The sequence below is a fragment of the Hemiscyllium ocellatum genome, chromosome 5 (genome assembly GCF_020745735.1).
Source record: "Hemiscyllium ocellatum isolate sHemOce1 chromosome 5, sHemOce1.pat.X.cur, whole genome shotgun sequence".
Taxonomy (NCBI): domain Eukaryota; kingdom Metazoa; phylum Chordata; class Chondrichthyes; order Orectolobiformes; family Hemiscylliidae; genus Hemiscyllium; species Hemiscyllium ocellatum.
Window position 1 is genome coordinate 13,198,988 of NC_083405.1, and position 25,761 is coordinate 13,224,748.

Genomic DNA, 25,761 nt, shown 5'->3' on the forward strand with positions numbered 1-25,761 from the left:
GAACAGCAGTAATGTTTCACCACAAGAAATTTGACTCCAATCTCCTTCTAGCTCTTCCTACTTCTGCTGTACCTTTGATGGTGGGAGGGACTTTGAACATAAATTATTCAATTTACTGGTGATGGTTAGTAGCTGAAAATAAAGATACTATGGGGGACTTGGTTGATGGGAAATAAAAGGTTATATTGTGTGGAAGGAAAATTCTGGATATAAACAAGAATTTTAAAAAACGAACTCCATTCTGTCTGCCCAGGTCTTGCCTACACCACTGTACCTCCAGAGTACTTTCCTTTTATTTTGATGAGTTCAGGTTAATCTCACCCGCTGTTTTGTACTTGTCAACCATTTGTTAACGGGTGTTTGCTGTTTCAGAATGTAGGTTGCCTTATTGTGTACGATCTCAGAGTTCAGTGTTTGGAGTCCTTGTTGTTCCAACCTGTGCTTTGGTCTCTAATGCAAAATTACAGAAAAATATTAACAGCAATTTAAGGTAAAATGTCAGGATATTGGAAGAACAGCTAAGGGCATCAAGTTTGACAGAGGGGTTATGGGAAAGGACATGGAAAGCAGCAGGGTTTCCAGAACTTCTGATCTCTGTCTTCTCTGATTGAAATCAACCTGTGATTTATCATTTTTGAGGATTGTTATTCATTAATATCAGTGTGTCAGATATATCTCAGTCTCAGGGAGGTGTGACGTGCTTCTTTGTTTTTTGATGAACTCAGGGGAACATACAATAGTAAGGCGGTAAACCCAAAGGGGTGAAGGAGCAGAGGATCCTCTGTGTGTATGTGCACAAATCAGGGAATGTACCATGACACGTGGACAGAAGAGCAAATAAACCCTACTTCATTAAAAACACCGTAGAGAACAAACACAAAGCAATTATGTTAAACTGAAGTAAAACAGTCTCTTGTCTCACCTGGAATGTTGCGTCTAGTTTCAGGTGCCACGTTTTTGACAAAATGCAAAGTTATGAGATTGGGTGCGTGACTGATTCACAACATTATTCCTGGGATGATACACCTCACCAACTCTGAGAAATTGAGAATGTTCTCCTCTGCTGATAGTTTCCAGACACTGTGAAAGTTGCTATGATTGGTTCTCAATTCCGTCTTGTGTCATATAAATCCCAATGGCTGAATATTTCAGGGACTCATGAGCTCTGACTTGCCTGATCAACATCGACCTCTGATTTATTATTCTTGAGGGTTGCTGTTCAGTAATATCCCTGTATCAGATAGATCTCAGTCTCATTCCCTGGGATTTGACAGGAGTGGTGTGTCAAATAGATCCCAGGAATTGAGCTCCATGAGATTTATGTGTGAGAAAAACTCCAGTTCTGAGAATACGCCCTTGGATTGTGCACGTGTTGTTGTCTGACTACCTGACTGAATGTTGCCATTTTTGGCTGATGAATGTTTCGTTGGGCGTTTTAGGTGGCGAGTTATGCATTACTAACCCAGGCTGTCCGGACATTGGGAGTACATGTAGGTTAGACGGTGTAGAGTAAACTTTCAAACTCCTTGCCTGCCTTTTATAGGCTTCTGGTGGAGCAAAGCTCCTAATTTGTATCATTACGTGACCCGAGGCCGTGACCCTTGGTGCATAAGAGGAAATGTTCTCTAATCATTCTGCCTCTGGAGTGTTCCATCAGGCATCATAAGATGCATTTACATTCGTGGGCGGCATGGCAGCGCAACATTAAACTAAATGACTGGATGAAACACAACCAAACAGAACAAGTGAAAGTATTTGGCTGGGAAAGAAGTAGGATGTGGGAAAATGTATTATTACTGACTGGCCTTGAAGAAAGAATTAAGCAAACTCAAGGTTAGTGCATATTCATTCGAGATTTATTAACCATTTCAGAAAGCATTTTTATCCAAAAAGTTGATGTAAAAGCTAACAGAAGTGAATATAATGACTGGATGCCACACTGAGACGAGAACACATGCACTGTGAGGTGGCAATTTTCTGTACATCAGCAACAGTCACAAGAAAGGGAATACAAAGGCTCATCAGAAAGGGTAGGCAACCATTCTGAGTAAGGAACAAATAAAAACAAAACAAATGGGCTTCAAACAACTGGGAAGCTACAAATTCTTCCAACCACAACCATCTCAAAGATATCAAAGTAAAAACAAAAATCCATCAATAATTGTCTCAGTTACACGCTGATAAACTGAAGTGATCTCACTGTTAGAGTCAGCAACAGGGCAGATTGTAGATTGGGAATTCAGAAACCTTGATAAGCAGATCAGGAAAATCAAAGGGGTCCACAATTCATTCACTTAACCTAGAAAAGAGAGATAAAGCAATGACATAGATATTTATGATCAGGGACTTGCAGATTTATTCAATGGCACATTTAGAGATTTCACAAAACATATTGGGCTGCTTGACGTGAGAAAGATGTGATTATTTTCACCTTCACCAGAGTGACGGCAGCGCTGTAGAAAATACTCAGGAAGAACAAGGTGATGAACGTGGAAGCAGTTGTCCAGATGTTGCTGTTATCATCCTCATAGTCTTCAATCCAAGTGCGATCTATTGAATCTATGAATATAAAGCCAAGAGAATGCATTTAGATTGTTTATTGATCCAGAAAAATCTATGTGCATCCAAGTCATGTAATTAGAGACCATTACATCTTCATAAAGCAGTCAGGTATTTCTCAAGTGTGACTCTTATCTGTATCTATTAGTGCATTATTGACTCTCAGCAAGAAATTACAAATACTAACTGCACATGTTCTTTCTTCATTGTCCATGTCAGAATATTTTAAATTACTTTTTCTTTTAATCTATTATTGAAAGATATTTTTATTTGAGGAATGCTTATTACGAATGATTATTTTAATTATATCATTATATTTTAAAGATAGGCTGTGACAGCAGTTTAGTTGAAAATTGTGGCTATCACTGAATAAAAGTTCAAATGTGATTCTCATCTTTATGTATTGGTGACCAATTGCTTGGCAAATCATGAACATAAGTGACATCACAGTCAGGACATTGCTTCATATTTTTGTTTGTAGGATCTGTATATTTAGGAATAAGTTTTTGTGCATGTGTCCCTTAATTTATTTGATCTACTGCCTGGTGTGTTTGGTTTTCCTTTAGTGTTTGTGTATGTGTTTATGAGAGTCTCTTACTTCACTCTTGCCCATGTTGGAGTCTGTGCATGAATAAACATATTCCTGTTCCTTTCCTGCTGGTGTGCTCATGTGTTTGTGTATGTTAATTTTGGTCTTTTCACATTGTGTCAGCATCATCATGCTAATATGCTACTTTGTTGCTGCCTATGCTTATCTTGCAATGTATTTGGGAGTGTTCACTTTTTATTAGTGCTATCTAAAATGTGTGCTTATGTGTCTGTTTCAGATCCTACCTACACTAGGTTATTTTCATGTTTATGCTTAATAAATGTTAGCATGCAACGTCATATTTTGATGTATGTTTATATTTATATGATGATGTCTGCTTTTGTGGTAATCTTTCCCACACCATCTACTGAGAAGCTTGTTTGTGTTATTGTTTGTGGATGCTTGCTGATGCTTGTGCACATTATCCTTATTTAATAAACGCCTCTATATTTGTTGATCTATGCACTTGTGTGTCTGCATGTTAGACTCTGAATTTGTGTGTACGTGTGACATTGTATACATGCTGATCAATGTGGTTTAAAAATAACTAATTAATCTGCCTCTGTCATCATATGTTTGTGATTCTGAAAATGGGAAATAATGATATTAATGTTTATCTCTGTGCACTTACGTGCCTGTGTGAGTCAACATGTGGGAGGACATTTTTCAGAATTTGTATCTGTGTATTCATGCGTGTATGTCTGTACGCATTATGCTGTATGAATGTATATGCATTCATGTCCATTTGTGTGTTAGCATGTGTCTATGTTTCTCATGGTTATGTGTGAGTACCCCTGTTCATTTGTGCAAATGCTTTTCTTTTGGTGTATGTGAGTTTTTGTAAGAGTTTAGGTTAGTGTTCAAGTACCACTTGCATGTGTGGCTCTGTGCGAGTATGCGTGTGTGATGTCTTATCTATATGCACATTTGAGTGTGCACATAAATATGTGTCTTTAGGTGAGAGCCTGTATATGCGTCTTTGCGTGTGTATTTGTGATCATCTCTCTGTGTCTGTGTGTGTTTCTGCTCTTTTACCAGGCTGCAAGTTTTATTATTCTAATTTTATTGTTCTAATTTTAATGGATTGCCTACAATTCGATCTGACCTCGGTGTTGTAGGAAACATTTCCCATCGTCGTGGAGAGATAAGCGTTTTATGAGCAACTCTTCTGTTGCAATGATTGAATTTCTGTCTCTGAGACAAAAGGCCTGAGTTCAAATCCCTACTGCCTCAGAGATAACATTTCTGAATATGTCTACTTGTGTTCTGTATGTGAAACAAAATGATATCAAGTATTCGATACCAGAATTGATCCCATGTACTCCAGAAAACTGACACAAAACCGGGAATTCAAAATGGGACGATGTAAACACCAGTTTTGGATTATGGGAATCAATGTTAATCATTTGTTAACAGAGCCGAGCGTATCCAACATGCTTCAAAGGTATTATTTTGCATGGAAATGTTAAATCTTTGGACAGTAAGCAAGAAGCTGACTGTTCCTGTTAGCAACTGGGTTACATTACAGAGGACATCTACCATGAAAACTCTTCACAGGGAGCAAGAGGACCGACCATTCATCGTTTCCCTCCCCTCTGCTCCACACCAACTTATCTGTCGATTCTCTTTGGTGTGAAAGTGAAGCTACATTCAGTCAACTCACGCGCTGGTGCAAGATCCCTGGCAGTTCCCCAGAAACAAAGGTTACATTCAAACTGCTCTGCACTCTCTACGATTGGTATATTCCAAACAAATTTAATTTTAAAGTGTCTTAAATTTACATTTCCAATTGGTGCAATGTAGCAGTTTAAAACTGACATGAATTTTGTAAGAATGTCCAATCAGGGAAATCAAGAACGCCAAGTTCAAAACTCATGCTCTACCCTTGACATAAAATGGACATTGTCAGATTTTGTCACAGAGGGATTTAGGATGGGTAAGGGACTTGGCGCAAGCCTGCAATGAGTGAGCTTTACTCTGTCTCTGACCCAGGGTGTATCTGAGCAGAGAACATTAACTGCACAAGACACTCGTCCTAGACCTGTTAATAATCCACTTTAACTACACAGATGGAGTAAATCAGAGTGAGAAACAACTAATTCAGTATTTCACTCACAACTGGAGGAAAAAAAAACTTTATTACTTTTGTTGAATTATTAAATGCAACTTTGAGATTTTTATTGACATGAATTAACAGTGTCCATCAGTGCAAGTGAAATGTTTACGAAACTCGGTTTACCGCTGGATTTATCGACTGTTCTGTTGATGATCTTCAAAGGAATCGCTTCATGTCCCACCACACAGGAGTAAGAAGCACCGCTGGCCCACTCCTCCGCTGTAATGGATAACAGGCTGTAGATGAAGAAGGAGGTGTTGTCACTCTCCGCCATCACCTCGGTGTTCTTGTAGTTACTGGGATTCACCTGCTTGTCATTGTTTGTCCACTTGACGAAGATCTCTCGGGGGGAGAAGCCTCTCACTAAACAGGTGAGGGAGAGAAACCTCTGAGCGGAGATTTCTTCTGTTGGTGGCAGGAGGACCGACACTGATGGCTCCAGCGGATTAATCACTGCAGAATATTTGAGACAAATATAAATCAACCAAAAACATCCTGAACCAATATCACAATTACACTAAATATTAAAATACACCATTTTAATTTGGGATTTATTCACTTTCGTTTTCTAAAGGAGCAGTATGGTACACATTCTGTTCAGTAAAAAAATTAAGTTTAATGTGAAAGTTGCCTCCATGTTTCCAGCCCACAACAAGGGCATTCTGTCCAATTGTCATTGCTGATGGTGACGTCACAACCCAGGCTTCTTCCCACCTTATCTGACTTAATCAGAATACAATATCCTTTGGTCAGTCTTCTCCTTAATCAGCTACTTAGCTATCCTGCCTTCAGATGCATCATTAATGCTCCCAACGGTGTTTGTTCATTACCAATCAAAGCCTGCCATTGATGTAACTGGATCTGGATTACGCATGGGATCCTTTGTGTTTTAATCTCACCGCTTACCTTTCTCCTTGTGGATGGAATCTCTCAGCGGAGTTGGTAGATTCTGATGGTACACCACACATTCAAAAGTAACGCCACTCAGCCAGGCTTCAGTCGAAATGTCTAATTTGCTGATCACGCTGTCGGGATTCTGTCCAGGCTGGTCAGCAATCTCTGATTTCAGAGGCTTCTTTTCTTGTTTCCAGGTCACGTTGACTCCAGAAGGAAGATTGGACACAACGCAGGTCAACGTCACCGTCGCCTCCAGTAAGACTTGTTCTACTGGTGGTGGGAGGATTTTAACGGTGTTAGGGTGGCACTCGGTATCTTCTATGAAACAAAAATCAAAGTCAATGAAAAATGCCCCTTTATGACACAAACACCCAACCTTCAGATTACTTCTTCACAGGGTGAAGACACCACCTTCAAAATGGCAATTCCAACCATTGCTGAAACGATGCTTACTATTGTTGATGTATTTTGATTTGTGAAAGCATTTGTGATTACCTATAACATACCCTGTGTCATTATTCCTAAAGAACACTGGCTTTGTAACAAGTGACACCTGTGAAAAAAGTAAAATCATCGAAGATACCATTATGTAACCCATGGAATTACCTTTCTTTCAGAGTTTGTCTCTCACTTAAGACCATCTATTTATACTTGTGACAAGAGTAATCTGAATATAATGGGTTCAATTCCATGTTCATAACCCTTAGGTGCAACTGTTGCTGGTCACGCTGACTGCCAAATCACATCACAAATTTTGGACAAATTATAATAAATAATAATTATTCTCTTCGCAGAGTTCTAAAGTGTTACAGGAGCGGTGAATATCCATGGAAATTCTGTTCATTATATTTAACGTGATCAAAAATACTTTGCGTTATTGGTGTGATGTCATTCTCTAATTTATGTCATTGTTCCTTGTGGGTTGTGTTTGGAGTAGATCTGAAAACAAGGCACTGAGTACAGCATTGGATATCGAGAAGGACACCCATCTCCTTAAGTCTTTCCCTCCATTCAGTTAGGTCATGACTGGTCTGTACTTTCACTTTATTTACCAAGCTGCATTTTTTAATTTCTTCATAGAGCAGGGGAGAAAAAAAAACAAACAAAAGCATCTTAAATTAATCTACAAATGTGATGGAAATGTACACTAATTTTATAGACATCCACTACCCACCGTGTAAACATCGCCACCCCAAACCAGGCTAAATCACCCTGTCTCAAGTTCCTAGTTCATTCTTCCTATTGTAGCATTCTTACCAGAATTTATTCTCCTGCCTCATCCACTAATTACAGAGAGCATCTTAAAGAAGCTCAGTGAGATCACGTTTATCCCAGTTCATCAAATGTGACACCCACTTGGTCTGTGGTCTGATCCCATAAATGAGTTTAAAGAGCTCAGTACCAGATAAAAATCAATGTCATACAATGTCCAAGGCCAACAGATCATTCCTGATCAGGGAATGAAGCATTGAACGCGTTTTGATTTATTTTCAAGTAAGGGTCACTGCATATTTTAACCACGTGATTTTGAGACCACAACATCATAAGATAGAGGATCAGAATAAGGCTGTTCGGCCAATCCAGAGTTTAGATCAGAATGATGCTGGAAAAGCACAGCAGGTCAGGCAGCAACCGACGAGCAGGAAAATTGACATTTCGGGCTAAAGCCATTCTACTGTCTTCTCCCCACACTAAACAAGAGCCGATCTATTTCTGGCTTGAACATACACAATGGCCTGGTCTCCACAGCCCTCTGCAGCAACAAGTTCCACAGATTCATCACCCACTGGCTGAAGAAATTCCTCCCCATCTCAGTTCTAAACGGTGCCCCTTTAACCCTGAGACTGTGCCCTTGGGTCCTAGTCTCACCTACCAGTCAAAACATCTATTCCACGTTCACTCGACCTCAGTCTCTCAGTATTTTTTATGTTTCAATTAGATATCTCTCCTATATCCCTCCTCCACCCCCAAACTTATCCTTGAAGCCATTACCAGGCAGGGATTCAGCACTCTGAATGCCTCTCCCAGCATGGTCAGGCAACAAACTATTTAACAAAGCTCACTGTCTATATATCTATCTTCAACAGAAGGGAAACATGCTTTTCTGACTTGCCAAAATGTTGAATTATGAACAATGTTAATATAACACTCAAAACTGAAATGAGATACGTGACATGTTGGGAAACGAGAAGCCGTACCGTGCTGTTTACTACGTCTGATAAATTAGTGTGCTTGATTCACATCAGAGTTCAGAGTGATTTGTAGCTCTCTCAGTATGTGTCTCTTACCCTGGAGTGCGGTGATGTTTTTACTTTGAATGTTGTCTTCATGAGTGACCTGGCAGGTATAGACTGCGCTGTTGTACCATTCACCATAAGGGACCATCAGCCGACTCGTCACAGAGAAGTTCCCGTTCGCCTCACACACGGGAGACGTGAAGAAACCAGAATTCAAGCGTCGGCCATTTTTCAACCAATTCACGGAGATTGACTTCGGATGGAAATCGATGATTGAACAGACAATGGTTGCAAACTTGCTGCTTGCGATTTCTTCACTGGAGCTCACAGTTAGGAGAAGAGTTGGTGGGAGAGGGCCTGTACCTTTAGGAAACACATCGCATAAATTATCTGATGAATTTCATAACAAATACAATCAATTCTCATATATCAAGGATTCTTGTGGTTAATGGATACAAGAATCATTATTGTGCAGAGTGCTGGAAAAGCTGGGATCCACACAGAAAGATCATCAGGACAATGTGAAAGGCTAAAATTATAAGACAAGCAAGGGAGTCAAGGAGGCGTAGAAACTATAGGCCGGTAGCATCAGAAGGGAGATAGCAACGTTGGATGGTATTCGTTTTAATGACAGAGTCTGATGAACAAGGCAGATGAATTACCGGCATAAATGAGGAAATGATGCAGTTGCTATCACGGAGACATATTGAGAGCCGTGCAGGAGTGGCTGTTCAATATTCCAGGATTTAGTGCCTTCAGGCGAGACAGGGAAAGATGGAAAAGGATGGGGGCGGGGGTGTGCGGTACAGAATGTTGCTTCTGTCGCAATTCTGACAAGAATATTTTAGGCAGTAAAGAGAAGTGAAATCATGGATACCTCCTCGAACAAAGGCAAATGGACAGTACTTCAAAACCAAAATACAGCAAACATAACTACTGGGAGAGCACGATAGACCTTACTATAGGTCCAAAAGACCAAGTGCAAATACATGGGCAAATTTCAGAGAAATGTTAATTAAATTGGGGAATGAGAAAAGAGGTTTTTAACTTCCTCAGCATAGGCACGGATATTCATTGTGTCAAAAGTTTAGAGGGAGCACAATTTTGAAAATGCCCGTAGGAGAATATTTTAACAAAGCATGTGTTAATACAGAGAATTTTAATCCAGACCTTGCAAGAGAGGGGTGAACCTGAACTTAACTTTAGGGAATGAAGTCGACCCAGTGGGTAAAACATCAATGGTGGTGCACTTTGCAGACAGTGATCGTAAATCAGTTGGATTTCAGATTGTACTGCAAAGGAATAGAAATTGGCCAAAAGTTCTGAAAAGGGGAAGGACAATTTTAGTAAGATCAGGTAATGACTAAACCAGAGTGAACTGGAAGCTGACACTTATTGGTAAATCTGAGTCAGAGCAGTGTGACACATTTAAGGAAGAGATAGGAAAATCACAGGGAGGACATTTCCCAGGAAGCCACTGAATGGGACTAAGAATGTAGCGGGCTCTGGACACCAAAGGGCATAGAGGGTGAGATAAAGAGAAACAAGGGAGGCTTCCGGTCTATACTGAAATCTCAAAACAATAGAAATTAGTACGGAGTACAGCACGTGCAAGGGGGAGTTTGAAAGACAAAGGAATTAGAAGAGCAAAAGGGACCATGAGAAAATAATAGCAGTCAAAATAAAGGAAAATATTTTTAAAAGCTACAGGCTCATTCATAATAAAAGAATTATTCGGGAAACAGTAATGCCCATAAGTGTTATTATTGGAGTGGAGCCGAAGGATTAGGTTGTGGTCAAAATGAATGTATTGTGTCAGTGTTCACTAGTAAGACGGACAATGTGGGGACAGAAATCATGGAGGGGTGTTGTGATGTACTTTCAGAAATTAGGGCACACGATGTGATGTTCTGTGTTGTCTTGCTGAATGAAAAGTGGTTATATTTCCAGGGCAGATGAAAAGTTATACCAAGCGGTTGAGCGATGCAAAGGATGAAATAGTTGGGTCGCTGACAATAATTTAGAATTACTGTCTGGCCACAGCAGTTGTGCCAAGTGAGTGTAGATCAGCCAATGTTGCACTGTTACGCAGGACAAAGGAAAGGATAAATAATGAAAACACTGATCTGTCAAGCTAGTCTTAGTGGTAGGGAAAGTATTGAGAAGTGGGCGGCACGGTGGCACAGTGGTTAGCACTGCTGCCTCACAGCGCCTGAGACCCGGGTTCAATTCCCGACTCAGGCGACTGACTGTGTGGAGTTTGCACGTTCTCCCCGTGTCTGCGTGGGTTTCCTCCGGGTGCTCCGGTTTCCTCCCACACTCCAAAAATGTGCGGGTCAGGTGAATTGGCCATGCTAAATTGCCCGTAGTGGTAGGTAAGGGGTAAATGTAGGGGTATGGGTGGGTTTCGCTTCGGCGGGTCGGTGTGGACTTGTTGGGCCGAAGGGCCTGTTTCCACACTGTAAGTCTAATCTAAAAAAAGTGAAATTAGTCTTCATTTGGAAGATAAATCAACAATTTTCAGCATGGTTTTATTGAGAGGAAGTCATGTGTAACAATTTGATAGTAGTTTTCAGAGAGATAACTCGATGTCCAGATGATAGCAATAATCAGAGCCAATGGGATCCGAATTAATTTGACAGATTGGATCTAGAACTGGCTGAGCGATGGGAGCAGGGGATAATAGTCATCGGGTATCTGCGTGACTGGAAATCTATGTCTCCTGGTGTTCTGTAGGGATTGGTGTTGATTTCCTTGCTATTTCTCTTACATACCAATGATTGAGACTCAAATTTAGGAGGATTAACCAGTGAATTCACAGATGAAATGAAAACTGTCATGTTGGTAAGTCATGAGCATTATGGCTTTAGATTGCAGGAGGATATAAAAGGGTTGGTTGTATGTGAAGAGAAATCGCAAATGGGAATTATTCTGGATAAATGTAAGGTGATGTAATTCGGCAGAAGAATCTGTGAGGTATGACGTTTTGAATGGTGGAACCCTGGCAAGGCCTGAGGATCTTTGGTGCATGTACCCACCGATCCCCTATAGTATTGTGTCGTCTGGATAAAGAGACTAGGAAAGTGTGAGCGCACATTTGCTTTTATTAGCCTAGACATTGACAATGAAGAGTAGGGAAATGATACTGGAACTTAATAGAACACTGGTTAGGCCATACTGAAGTGTTGTGTGCATGTTATCGAAGGAATGTGATTACACTGAAGGCAGTATCGATGGGATTTGCCAGGAACTTGCCTGGGTTGGAGTGTTTTAGTTATGAAACTAGATGAGATAGACAGGGGTTTTCCTTGGAGCAGAGGAGAATTAGGAAGAAGATGATCATGATGTCTAGAATTATTTTAGGCATAGACTGGGTAAACTGGATGAAACCTTTCCCCTTGATGGAGAGATCAATGCCTCAGGGGCACAGGGTGAAGGTAAGGCCAGGAGGTTCCAAGAGGACCTCAGGGAAAACAAAATCAAACAGAGGGTGGTGTTAGCCTGGAGCTCAGCACCTATAAGTCATGTAGAAACTGAACCCCTCATAATAAGTATGAAGTATTGAGATGCATCCTTGCAAGGGCAAGTCACACAAGGCAATGGATCATGTGCTGGCACATGAGACTGGAATAGTTAGGTGGCTGTTATTGATAGGTGTGAACTGGATGGATCAAAGGGCCTTTTTCCTGTGCTGTATAAGGTAATTCTGTGAAAATGGTTATAAATAATGCCTTATTCATATTAATCCCAGATGCTCTGTTTACCTCAGTTCCCACAATACGTACCTGGACATGGCATTTCTTTGCTCTTGTGTGACCCGCTGTGTTGAACCTCACAGTAGATTTTGCTGGGGCAATCTACCACTGACCCGGGCAGGGTTAACTGGCTGCTCAGGGTGTAGGTTCCCTTCTTGTTTCTCACTGATGGGTAAGTCTTCAATCCAGTCGTGATTAGCTCCCCACCTTTCTTCCAGGTTACCTTGGTGACGTCAGGGGAATAGTCCATCACCAAGCAACCAAAGATTGCAGAACCAGTGTTGTGTTCCTCACAAGAGGAGACCAGGCCATAAAGTGTGGGGGGAGATGGTGTCTCTACAATAGAATGATCAATTGAGCATGTTAGTTTCTGTTAATTTGACCGTATCAGTTTCTCAAATGTATCCTCAGCTGTAAACGTTTGCCAGTATGCTCCCGCTGAAGTCTACAGCATAACTGGAGTTTATTTTTGTTTCATACCAGTTGCTGATCATGATCATCGGTTCCCTCTTTAGAAACATGCCCTCGACCTTGACCATTGCCATATAATTTAGGAAGACGAACATCCTGATCCCACCCCAGTAACTGTTTGAAGATCTCACCAACTGACACTTTCACTGGATTGCTGTGAAGAGCAGAGAAGTTTCACAAAATACAAACCAAGGAAATGCAGATTGATCGAAATTCTACAGTGTGTGCAAACAGGCCATTTGGCCCAACAAGTCCACACCTACCCTCTGAGAAGAAACGCATCCAGACCCATTCCCCTACCCTATTATGCTACAGTTAACCCTGACTAATGCACTTAACCTCCCAATCACTGAACACAACATTTGCAATTCCCCCAGCTTGTGCATCTTTGAACTGTGGGAGAAAATACACACAGATATGGGGAGAAAATGCCAACTCCACACAGAGTCACCCGAGGCTGGAATGGAACCCGAGTTCCTAGCACTGTGAGGCAGCAGCGCTAACCACGGAACCAGCGTGCCGCCCCACTAGGTACCCTGCTGCTGGAAATACCCAACAGCTGGCAGTACCCCTGGAGAAAAATCAGAGTGAATCATAGAACACTACAGCGCAGTACAGGCCCTTCGGCCCTCGATGTTGCGCTGTCCTGTCATCCTAATACGAAGCCCATCCCACCTACAGTATTCCATGTACATCCATATGCCTGTCCAATGACAAATGTATTTAAACTTGGCGAATCTACTACCGTTGCAGGCAAAGCATTCCATACCCTTACTACTCAATGAGTAAAGAAACTATCTCTGACATCTGTCTTATACCTATCACCCCTCACTTTAAAGTTGTGTCCCCTCGTGTTTGCCATCCCCATACTTGGAAATCAGGTCCAGTGAGCCTTCCTCACTTATCAATGCAAAGCAGAATGTTCTCTCTGGGAGGAAGGTCACTGCAGCAGCAGCAGCAGCAGCAGCAGCAGCAGCACAGGCAGGAGCTGAGCACTGGGACTAGGAAGATGGCTGTCACGGCTGAACTCAGGCCAATTGTCTGGAAGTTGAAACATCTAATTTACAATTATCTGAATTCTGGAGGCCTCTGAAAAATGGAGGACCATTAAGGTTCAGAGACTTTGGAGTGTTACAGTTGAATATTTATGTAAATATGCTTTGAGAAATGAACAAGTAATCTTTAACTTTAATAACTATCAAACTGATACGCAGTTCACCACCAAATCTCAGTTTTCAAACTAACCACTGCACTTACTCTGCCTAGACCTAAATTTTCACTCACATTGACAAACCCTACCCTGCTATACACCCATTCATGCCCGGAACACACAACCCCTATCACACAAAACACATCCAAGGCAATCCATATTGGTAGTGTAGCTGAGCAGAGAGATCTCGGTGCCCATGTACATAGATCCCTAAAAGTTGCCAGCCAGTTTGATAGAGTTGTTAAGAAGGCATACTTTGTGCTGGCTTTCATCGATAGAGGGACTGAGTTTCAGAACCACGAGGTTAGGTTGCAGCTGTACAAAACTCTGGTGTGGCCGCACTTGAGAGTATTGTGTACTGTTCTGGTCACCACATTATAGAGAGAATGTGGAAGCTTTGGAAGAGTTCAAAGGAGGTTTACCAGGAAGTTGTTTGGTATAGCAGGAAGGTTTAATGAGGAAAGGATGAGGGTATTGAGGATGTTTTTGTTTGAGAGAAGAAGGTTGAGAGGTGACTTAATTGAGACATAAAAGATAAACAGAGGGTGGCCAGTGAAAGTCTTTTTCTTTGAATAGTGATGGCTAGCAGGAGAGGACATAGATGATAGATGTCAGAGGTTGTTTCTTTACTCAGAGAGTAGTAGGGACATGGAATGCACTGCCTGTACCAATAGTACACTTGCCAACTTTAAGGGCATTTGGTCATTGGATAAACATATGAGTGAAAATGGAATCGTGTAGGATAGATAGGCTTCAGATTGGTTCCACAGGTCAGCGCAACATCGAGGGCTGAAGGGCCTGTACTGTAATGTTCTATATTCTATATTCCTGATGGGCATATGATCTCAATTCCTTTCAGTCATTTACACTCCTGCCACCCTGCACCTGGCCCATGGCGAATCTGGCCCTGACTGGACCTGGCACCATCATTTTCACAACCTCTGACAAAAGCCCACTAGCCAAGACATGACCTCAGCCCTTGATCACTGACCTCTCATCTTACCCAAGACAACCTGTGCACATTGCATCCTAGCTCCTTTGGCATCTGTGCTTTACAACCTACCATTTTGCCAGACTCCGAGCTTTGCATTTTGACAACACTTCCACCTGTCACTTCATTACAGTGACCTTCCACCCCCGAAACATCCTTGCACTCTGCGCACCTCTACACTAACCAGCCTGGCATCCTTCCCACCTGTCCATAGACCAGCCTGGCAAAGATAGACCTCCTGCATTTCAGCTCAAATTACCCCTCACCTACCAAGCACAATCCGACCAAATTATCCTGTGACCATTACCATTTACCTTGATGCCACCTTGCCAGACAGAGTGCACGCAAGCTTACCCAGCAGCCAGCCAACACCTCACAGCCTACCTGCCCAAACTCTCCCACATGCCCAATCTAGCCCCTCACTTGCTCACCACCTTCCAACTTTGAGCCTACTCCACCATAAAGTCAGTGAGTCATAAAGTCGTACAGCACAGAAACAGTTCCTTTGGTCCAGCCCATCCATGCTGACCAGAGTTCCCAAATTAAACTCATTCCACTTGCCTGCCTTTGGCCCATATCCATCCAGACCGATCCAGTTCCTGTAGCTGTTCAAATGTCTTCTAAATGTTGGACCTAGCTCTGCATTTACCGCTTCCTCTGGCAGTTCATTCCAATGTTTTGGACAGTTACAACATGAAGCCCTAACTCCTGCACTCAGTGCTCTGACCAATGAAGGTACTTGTGCCAAACACCTTCAACACACTAGGTACTTGAGACAACGCTTTCAAGAATCTATGAGTCTTGAATCTATGAATTTCTGTGGTGGAGAATTCCAAACCAATTCACCATTCTTGTGCTGAACAGTAAACAATCAGGTTCAATGTTATCGAGTGTTGGGAAGACTGGTGAGCAGCAAGATTAATGATGATCCCATGAATGGAATAGCCTTCTAGAGAGGCCGAGATGCCTTCTTCAGCTTCCATTTTGCATGCTGACATGTCCCTTCGGCAGCATGTTCCAAAATTGTGATCCTTGAGGATAAGGGCACACATGCATGTAAAGCTTTCCTCCAAATCAGACTTCAGCTTGACTCTCAACTATTTCCCTGCCCATTTCCTCTTCCTCAATCACAGCCATGGGACTCACTTCCTTACAGCGCTGTGAATATGCTAATACCACACAAATTTCAGCAATTCAAATAGACTGATGACAACTGGTTTCTCAAGGCGATATAAAAAGTCTGACACTTCCACACTGGTCTAAAGATTCAAACAACCACTGGAAGAATTGAAAATTATTTGAGGCAGTTGTGTGTCTACACAAGATGACATGGTTTCCTTTTTTAAAAATCACACAACACCAGGTTATAGTCCAACAGGTTTAATTGGAAGCAAACTACCTTTCGGAGCAACGCTCCACTATCACCTTGTGTTGTGTGATTTTTAACTTTGTACACCCCAGTCCAACACCGGCATCTCCAAATCATGGTTTCCTTTTGTGTGATTTGACTGTGTTTTCACTGAATGAACAGAGCTATTTCTTAATCATATAACAGGAATGAAGCTTCCCTCATTTTTAGCAACAGCTGAAAATGTGTTGCTGGAAAAGTGCAGCAGGTCAGGCAGCATCCAAGGAGCAGGCAGCATCCAAGGAACCCTTCCTGAAGAAGGGCTCATGCCCGAAACGTCGATTCTCCTGTTCCTTGGATGCTGCCTGATCTGCTGCGCTTTTCCAGCAACACATTTTCAGCTCTGATCTCCAGCATGCAGTCCTCACTTTCTCCTCATTTTTAGCAAGGCAATCACACATTATATTTCTTTATTCCAGGGAAGTATAGTGTTAAATTAATGAAATATGATGACTGGGATGTTTCAATTGGAAATTGTCAGAAATTTAAAGTTTACTTTCATGAGCAATTAATTTCAGCCTCATTGTGTCACAGTACTCACAGGAATGTCTTTCAGAAATGGTGTCTCCCTTTGTTATGGGCAGTTGAATCAGTAAATCTGGGATAGTTTTTGCTTGTTAAACAAAGGTGTTAAAGAGTTTTCGCCAAAGGGAGACCTGTGGATTTAGCTTACAGATGCACCATGATCTAAGTAAGTGGTGGAACAGCTCGAGGGGCTGAGTGTCCTCCTCTTGTTCCTACCTTCCGATCATTGTGTCATTCATTAAGCTAGCACTGGCCATGAATACTTTTTATTAAAATATTTCAACAAATTAATTGTGTCACATGCTTTAAAAGAACTTCTGTTGATTATTTGGAACAGGATCATTGACATTCTCTATTTAAGTAATCAAATTAACTTCCACCCATTTACAGCAGCCACTGCACTCTGGAGTGTGTTGTTACTTCATAATAGTTTCTTGTGAAACTACAGCTCGAGATCAGGGCACTCAAATTCAATAATATCTCTGAACATTCACAATTTGTTCAAATGCATCGTTTCTCTGAAGAACGTGTTTAATCGAACAGAACTTTTTTCAATGAAACAACAAACTTTAAATGCTAGAAAACCAAAATAAAGACAGAAACTTCTGAAGAAACTCAGCAGGTCTAGCAACTCCTGTGGAGAGAAGGCAAGATTAACCTTTCGCATCCAGAGACCCCCTCTTCACCAAATTGTTTTCATGTTTTTGGCACAAGAGCTCACACCTGTTGAGATAAACAGTGATTACGTTGGCTTGACTCCTGTTGGAAAAAGAATTCTTAGCAGAGGTACTGGATGGTCTGAGATAGCAATTGAAGACCAACTGAAAAGCTATCACCATCTGCTGCAAGTGTGAATATGCTAATACAACACAAACTTCAGCAATTCAAATAGACTGATGACAACTGGTTTCTCAAGGTGATATAAAATCAGCGGAACCCTCACCGTACTGAACAATCAAATTCAGCTACAGCACTGGTTTAATATAAAGTAAAACATCCTAAGCATAATCTCATCAAATATGCTTCGAAAATGATTCATTCTGGATTAGTTATAAATGATATTGTTAGAACAGCAAGTCAAAAGCTGGGATTTCTTTGAGCACTTACTCCATTAACCCCATCTAGCGATGCCCAAAAACTTGTGAACAAATATTGATCTGGAAAAAGCTGCTTACCACCAAAATTCTGTTTAATATCTAAGAGAAACAAGTCAGGACAGCGATTGAATAGATTTCACTGGCCTCTGTGAGTGGAATTCCAACAAACACCCAAACGTCTCAATCTGCTTTCTTGCATTGAAGTAACCTGATAAGAGATGGTGTTACATATCTCTCTAACAGATTGTAAGTGAACACAGGCCACCTGGCACAGAATCAGGGACCCTACCACAACTTCACAACAGACCTGAACACAATGAGCTCGACACTATCACGGAGAACATAGCACACCTGTTTTCACAGTATATAAACCATGTTAGTTATTAACACCTTCCAAAATCAGGGATTGTTCTAGAATATTTGTACAATGAAAGTAACATTTCAAGAATACTTTGACAGCAGCTCCAAATTATTCAAACTCTATGGGAACTACAGAGCAATAAAACTAGGAATTGCATTGGCATCAATTCACTGTCACTGGATTCCAACCTCGAACTCCCTTCCTCTTTCCCGTGTGAATGTTGCTGCACCAGACAGTCTACTTAGTTTGAAAAAGATTAAAATGTTTTGAAGTGTAATATGACCGTTGCCAGTGACATTAAACGCTGATAATAGGTTTTCAAATAATAAGATGCAAAAAAAATTCTGATTCTACATTGTGCCACGAAACATGTCCTGCATAACTGAGGCACCAAGAAAATATGCAGCATATTTCCCTCTGCCTCGCTCAATCAAATATCCCTTGTTGCCAACAACCAATTCCAAAACTCTTGCTATCTGCCTTTTGTTCCTGAAACGTTCGTTCTGATTGGAACAACTTAGTCAGGGCTCTCAATTCTGAGGCACCTAATCGAATATTGTATTTCTGGCAGATAAAAGTGGCTTTGAAGCACGAGATGAAATTGAACTGTCTGAGATTCAGGTATCCGAACTGGACAATTTACAAATGGTCAGGACCGTTGACAAGTTAGTCAGCGATAGCACTGAAATAAACTGTACAACAGACTTAATCCCAGAGGATACACTGCTGAACTCCTCACGTCAAATACATTCACTGTAATTGAATATTCATCAGAAGAACTAACCAGTGGATTAATGTGAATGAGAATGTGTTCACAATGAACATAATAAACAAAATTATTGAGGTGGGAAATATCGCCATTTAAAGCACAGATCGGGAGGAAATGGATTATTCTCTAAATTATTTTTACATATTCTTAAAACATTCCTTGAACTGTGGAGATTTTGCATGCATTGCATAAAGTCAATACTGCATTCCAGTGTGGAAAGCATTTTTGTTGAAGGAATTAGGGCAAGGTTATTTTCTTGTTAACTGCTTTTAATGAACTAAAATGTTTAAAAAGGTATGAATTGAAAACATGCTTCTGTCTGGAGTTGCCCACTTTAACAGATGACTAAGTAAATGTGGCACTGCTGCCTCACAGATCCAGGTACCCAGACTCGGTTCCAGCCTCGGGTGACTGCCTATCTGGAGTTTACACAATCTCACCTGTGTCTGTGTGTACACGTCAGGTGAACTGGTCATGCTATATTGTCTACAGTGTTAGGTGCATTAGTCAGGGGTAAATATAGGGTAGGGGAATGGGTCTGGGTGGGTTATTCCTCAGAGGGTCGGTGTGGACTTGTTGGGCCAAATGGCCCGATACATACTGCAGGAAATCTAATCTAAATGATTGTCACACTTACCTAATGTGAGCAGATTCCTTCCGATCGCTACATTGCAATAAATCGGTCAAGAATATTAATTAAAATAAATATTACTCTATTTTCAGTGTCTGAATAAACAATGTGCTCTGTTATCCTCTAGTTCATGTCTTCTGCAAATTTGTGACCTCTGCATACGTCTGAACACATCGATGTAAAATGAATTCTCTGCGTTTGCAGCAAGTACTCCCATGGTTTTAAGAGTCAAATTCCTACAGTATGGAAACAGGCCATTTGGCCCAACAATTCCACACTGACCCTCTGAACAGTAAGTAGCCCACCCAGACCCATTCCCCCTAATTTATATTTTCCCCTGACTAATGCACCCTAACCTACACATCCCTGAACACTATGGCTGTGCTAAATTGCACAATCACCTAACCTACACTTCTTTTGGACTGTGGTAGGAAACCAGAGCGCCCAAAGGAAACTCACGCAGATACAGGGAGAAAGTGCAAACTCCACACAGGCAGTCACCCGAGGGTGGAATCAAACTTGGGACCCTGGCACTGTGAGGCAGCAATGCCAATCACTGAGCCACCATGCTGCCCTGAGAGTTCATGAGTGGATTACTTTAATTAATTCGAAATTTGGCCTTGATCACATAATTCACTATAGCAGTTGTTTCCGAAAGAATGATTCTTCGGTTGATATTTTGTTGTAAAATGTAACTATTTATTTTAAATGCACAGATTGGGAACACCTAAAGCACTGTGCAGGTTAAATAATTCAGTTAAATGTTTTATTTTTATCCTGCAAATCCAGTTTAATCAGGGCCATAACAATTAATTAACTCAAGTTATGTGTGAAACTGATCAAAGCAGTAAAACTGATCTGTTCTTCATAGAATTGAGCAGAATTTCCAAATGGTCTTTGCCAATGATCTTTTCCAGCCAGAAAAATATGTATGTCGTGTACAGCGGAATTGAAGGGTGTTTCTTGATCAATTATAGCACAGTCATGGCATTTTTGCTCAAGAGCAAGAACTATTAGAACATTAGACTTTTGGAATTCTATTTATATTTCTCTATGACTTGTAAACTGTTTAAATACAGACCTTGTGATTGAACTAGATAGTTGAGTTTCAATTTGGAGTGTAAAGCATGGATTAGATTAATCCTTAATTATTTATTTTAAGTAAAAATGGCGCCTGAATGTATCTGTTTTCCCTTCATTTCTAAAACCTTTGCAATTTGCCTTTCACTTAATAATAGACTTTATGAAATTTTAACTCGCATGCTGATTGCATTGAATGAAGAAAGAGCAGTTCACTGTCACCAACCTTGTTAACATTGCAAAAACAATGTAGAAACCAGAAACGGTTTCCCAGATATAACACATTTAATGTTACCCAAGCACAGTCCCTCCTCAACAGATCAACGATCACTAGATCACAACACAGTGTGTTTGCAGCAGAACTAGCTCTGCAAACATTTTCAACAGAACCAAGAACATGATGTATCCTCACAAAAAAAACGAATTGAAATCTAACAAAGCTGCTCAGAATCAAGCAAACTAATGATTAAATAACAAGTCATAACAGCAACCTTGTTTGTGAGGGGACTTAACGCTTAAAACTGTAACGTTTCTGGCAATAGTTCAATTTATTTCCAACCTGCACACCCTTCCTGATCATGACAATCTTGTGCAGCGCACAGTAGAGTAGAGTTGAAGGCATATATTGATTACTTCATGGTCAAAACAAAATTACTGAATGGACAAATATTACCACATTATAATTTTAAGTTAGTTTCAATTACGTAATCTGATCAATTCTGCAGTTTCAGATTTTAGACCCAAATTTTATTTTGAATGAGGCTACTCAAAACAAAATTCAGTTAGTTTACAATAAGAACTGAGTTTTTTTTAAGTCAATGCATTGAAAACTCGTTTTTTTCATTTCTCACACTTCCGGGTTTCTGCCTTAAGTTGTTTTTCAGACCGTTACAAATGGATGTAATGTTTTCAATCAAGCAGAGAAAAATGTGTCATATAAGTTTAACAAATGCAGAAATGATTCATGAAAAACAAAAGAACTTCACAAATATTAGTAATGAAAAGTATTCCAGAGTCGATCTCCTCACCAGAAAGAAAACATCGATTCAGAAAGCATGAAAACGCAGATCAATTTCACAAACTGAATAAGAATCCAATCAACTCAATTCAACAGAATCAAGGAAAATAAAATCAGAATCCAATCAACTCAAAACAACAGATTTGAATGAAACATAATCAGAATCCAACCAATTCAATTCAACAGAATCAAATAAAACAAATTTCAAAAACCAATCAACACAATTCAACAAAACCAAGTAAAAACAAAGCCAAAATCCAATCAACTCAATTCAACAGAATCAAGGAAAACAAACTCAGAATCTAATCAACAGAATGCAATATAGCACCGCAAGAAACTTTTATGACAGTTTCTAACCTGTTTGTCATCAACAAAATTAACAAAATAAATGAGAAAATATAATCATGATAAGAACATATATTCAAGAAATGAATGATGATATTTTAGCATATTTTAGTCATGTTTGATAATATCTTGAACATCTTTGAATTCTTAGCGGTTGTTGTTGATAATAAAACTCACACTCAGGGCACACTGACATTAAACATTATTTATAGCTGACTGATTAAGAGACATTAGGTGTTTCAAGTAACCCAGCCACATAGAATGCCCATCTGATAAAAAAAAGAGATACACCGAGCAACTGACTCCATCATCACCATTTTAACTATTTGCTGAGCCTTAACTAAAGTCTAAAATCAGTCTGAACAAAAATCAATCCGAACCAAACCAAACTCAGCACAGAATCTGAGTTTCATGTAATTCAGAAATTAGTCACATGAATAGAAAGTTTTTAAAAAGTCACTAAGAATGTTCAAAGTTCTTACCTGAAGTCACTGTCACCATGGTCCCTTGGCCCCAGTAATCAAGATAGTCACAGTGTTACATTCTCTGGACTGGGTCACACAAGAACTAGCCCTGCATAATATAAATCAAAAATCTACCATCATTTTAAATTTTCAGAACCACAGGCAAAATAAAGTCACGATAAATCTTCATCACATGATTGCGCTAGTGTATTTTGATCATTCTTGATAAATTTTAATACTGTTTTATACTTCACAGAGTAACACATGAGCTGATTCTCAAAATCCCCAACTGGTATATCAATAATTACCCATCACTTTTACAAATTAAATAGTGATACAGGCATAAAACCCCACATAAAACCCTTACTGCACTGCAAGTTAAGACAGTTTGTAGAAGTAATCACTGACTAATTTCAAACAATGGAGGCTGTGAATAGGTTTTTGTATTGATCATAATTGCAGTGTCACTCCAGCTATATCACTGTGAGACACGTTGTGCCAAATACAATGACAGACTGTAAACTGTAAAATGCAGATAATTTCTTCACTTCCTAGAAAGCAGTGATTCAGACTCCTCTAAAAATGATTTGGTGTATTATTTCAGCTTTTACTATTCATTGTATTTTGAAAGCTTGGAATACTTTTCCAGGTTTGGTCTGCATTTAACTTGACAATCAACACGAAGAAGGTAGAAAAATTATATACATTTGTACAAACTAGCACGACTGGATTGTGTTTAAATTGTATCTCACATTATTTCTCGCTCCTGCCATGGTAGAAATCACCAATTTGAGATAAATCCTTGTCAGTGGTTATTGTATGAGGATGTCGCTGTGCACAACACTGTGACCCACTGTAGTATCACAATGATGTAGACTATTACACTCATTCTCTGTTCTTTACTCTAGGTCTCAATTTTCATTTGAAAGAGCCATTTAGTACTGATCATGTTTAGAATGAATGCCATAGTTGATATAACAATTAGCAGATTTCCTGAGCTGTCAGATATATTTTGTCCGGGCATTTAATTGATGGAAGTGTTAGCAGTACATATGACATGCCTAAAACATTGTCCCATTGTGTCACCAGTTTCCTAGTTTAAATGGTACATTTCCTCTTTGATAGCTTTGTAAGAGGCAGCCTGAGTTCTGCTTCAGATCGCAGTTGGTATAATTGCATTTAAAACTCAAACTGACAGTCAGTTTATGATGGAATTGACAAAATGTTCCCTCGAGCTGTTTTTGAACGGGTCCAGCCCTGGTTCCTCTCGCCGTGGTCTCTTGCACAGTAATAGATGGCGGTGTCTTCGATCTTCAGGTTAGTCATGTCCAACGTGAAAATGTTGTTTGAAGTGTCTTTGGACGCACTAAATCGATTCTTAATCGCTGGTGCATAGTTATTGCTGGATGAACTATAGTAGCTAACCAGCCACTCCAGACCCTGGCCGGGAACCTGGCGGACCCAGCTCATCCAGTTGCTGCCAAGATTGAACCCGCTGGTTCTACAGGTCAGTTTCAGGCTGCCTTCGGGATGGCCAGTCTTTGCCTCTGGCTGGGTCAAAACAATCTCCGACTGGACACCTTTAAAAAAGACAAGAAATAAACCATGAGCATTAATGCAGATGAAATGATGGCTGAGTCTTTTACATTCCTGCGGTAGACTAACATTGAGACAGTAACAAAGACAGACTTGAACAAAAAAACACTCACATGATAAGAAAGTCAGTAATAAACTGAGAAAAATTGTCGACACAATCATTCTGATAACTTCTGGGAAGCGGTTCTGTCAAGATCTTTCTAAACAAAGCCGATCCCGGAGTGTTGAATTACGGTCCAGTGCCTAGGATTTATATGGCCATCGGAAAGGGCAGGCTTACAGCTTCCGCCTGTTGGTTTCCTGCTGAAGGCTGAGACTGGACCCTGGTATCAGCTCACAGCTCGAACACATGGGCTCATGTATTTACGAGGTTACGCTTAAACATGGATATATACATATCTTGGGATATTTATTTTGCTGAATAGCTTCTTTGGGAGTGTTTTTTTAAATGGTGGAAGTATAATTGAGTAGCTTCAGGTCTGTTTCACATGTATTTTGTTAAAAAAAACAAATTCATTCGGAAATTAGCTCCCTTTATTTCTACATTCATTCACAAGCAGATAAAATTAAAATCAAAGTTCAAACATATTACTAGCTAGTAAAACAATCGAGCCTCTTTTCCCCCCAGGACACTGCCAGTCTCTGTCCCACTACAAAATGACATGTAATTCATACTAAACATTTCAAAATTCAATTTAGGCAACTGAATACAGAGCGTGTCCAAAGTGATTATATTCAGAATATTCAATTAGAAGTTAACTCCCTTTAATTCTACATTCCACCACAAGCAGATAAAGCTAAAAAGAACTTCAATAATATTATTAACCAACAAAATTAGTGACTTTATTTTTGCTGTCACTCAAAGTCTCTCACTTTATAAAATAACATACCATTTTTAATCTGAGTTTCTAAATTCAATTTAGGCAACCTAATATGGAGCATGTCTAAAGTGATTATGTTCAGAATGTGAGTGTGTCACTAAACAGTTTGGACCCGGAGATTAGAAGCACCTGCATTGCAGAATGTCTCTTCTTGCATTTTTTTTTCAAATTGCTCCAACCCTAAAATGCATAGTAAAGGAAAGCTGTGTGCCTGAGAAACAAAAAATGATACATAACGCCTAGGTAAACTTTTGTAAAAGCATCTAATGAACTAGAACAGGACAGTCCATAATTTTTTTTAAAAATCCTCAACATCTAAACCATTGCAGGTAACTGTCTGGGTACATCAGGAGTGTTTGGTTAAATTAGAGAGTATTACAATAATTATTACCACGAATGTAGGTTATAAACAGTACATTTCTCTGCTCACTGATAGCTCTAACAGGGGCAGTTAACTCATAAAAATAAGCAAAAATTCACTGTTACACGACTCCAGTGTTAACCATGTATAAAGGGCCCACTCAGTTTTAATGAGATACATGAATCAGAGAATGGTGCAACAAGTGATGTGAGGTTTGAACCAATTCAAATTTATTAATTTACTTTAAGATAATAACAAATGTTACTGCAATGTGGGATTTTGGATCCATTAACTCCATATTTAGGAGCTTTAAAGATACTCAGTAAACAGGCTGCACTAACCAGAATGTAACTGCATTCAATGTCCTGTTTCTGATAGTCATACAGTGAATGCTGTATTC

At 40.1% G+C, this 25,761-nt stretch overlaps 1 pseudogene; it reads right to left on the reverse strand.

Annotated features, from left to right (window-relative positions):
* Positions 1-1,898: 1,898 nt before the first annotated feature.
* On the reverse strand, positions 1,899-24,362 carry LOC132815942 (Ig heavy chain C region, membrane-bound form-like; annotated as a pseudogene).
* Between the last annotated feature and the right edge of the window lie 1,399 nt (positions 24,363-25,761).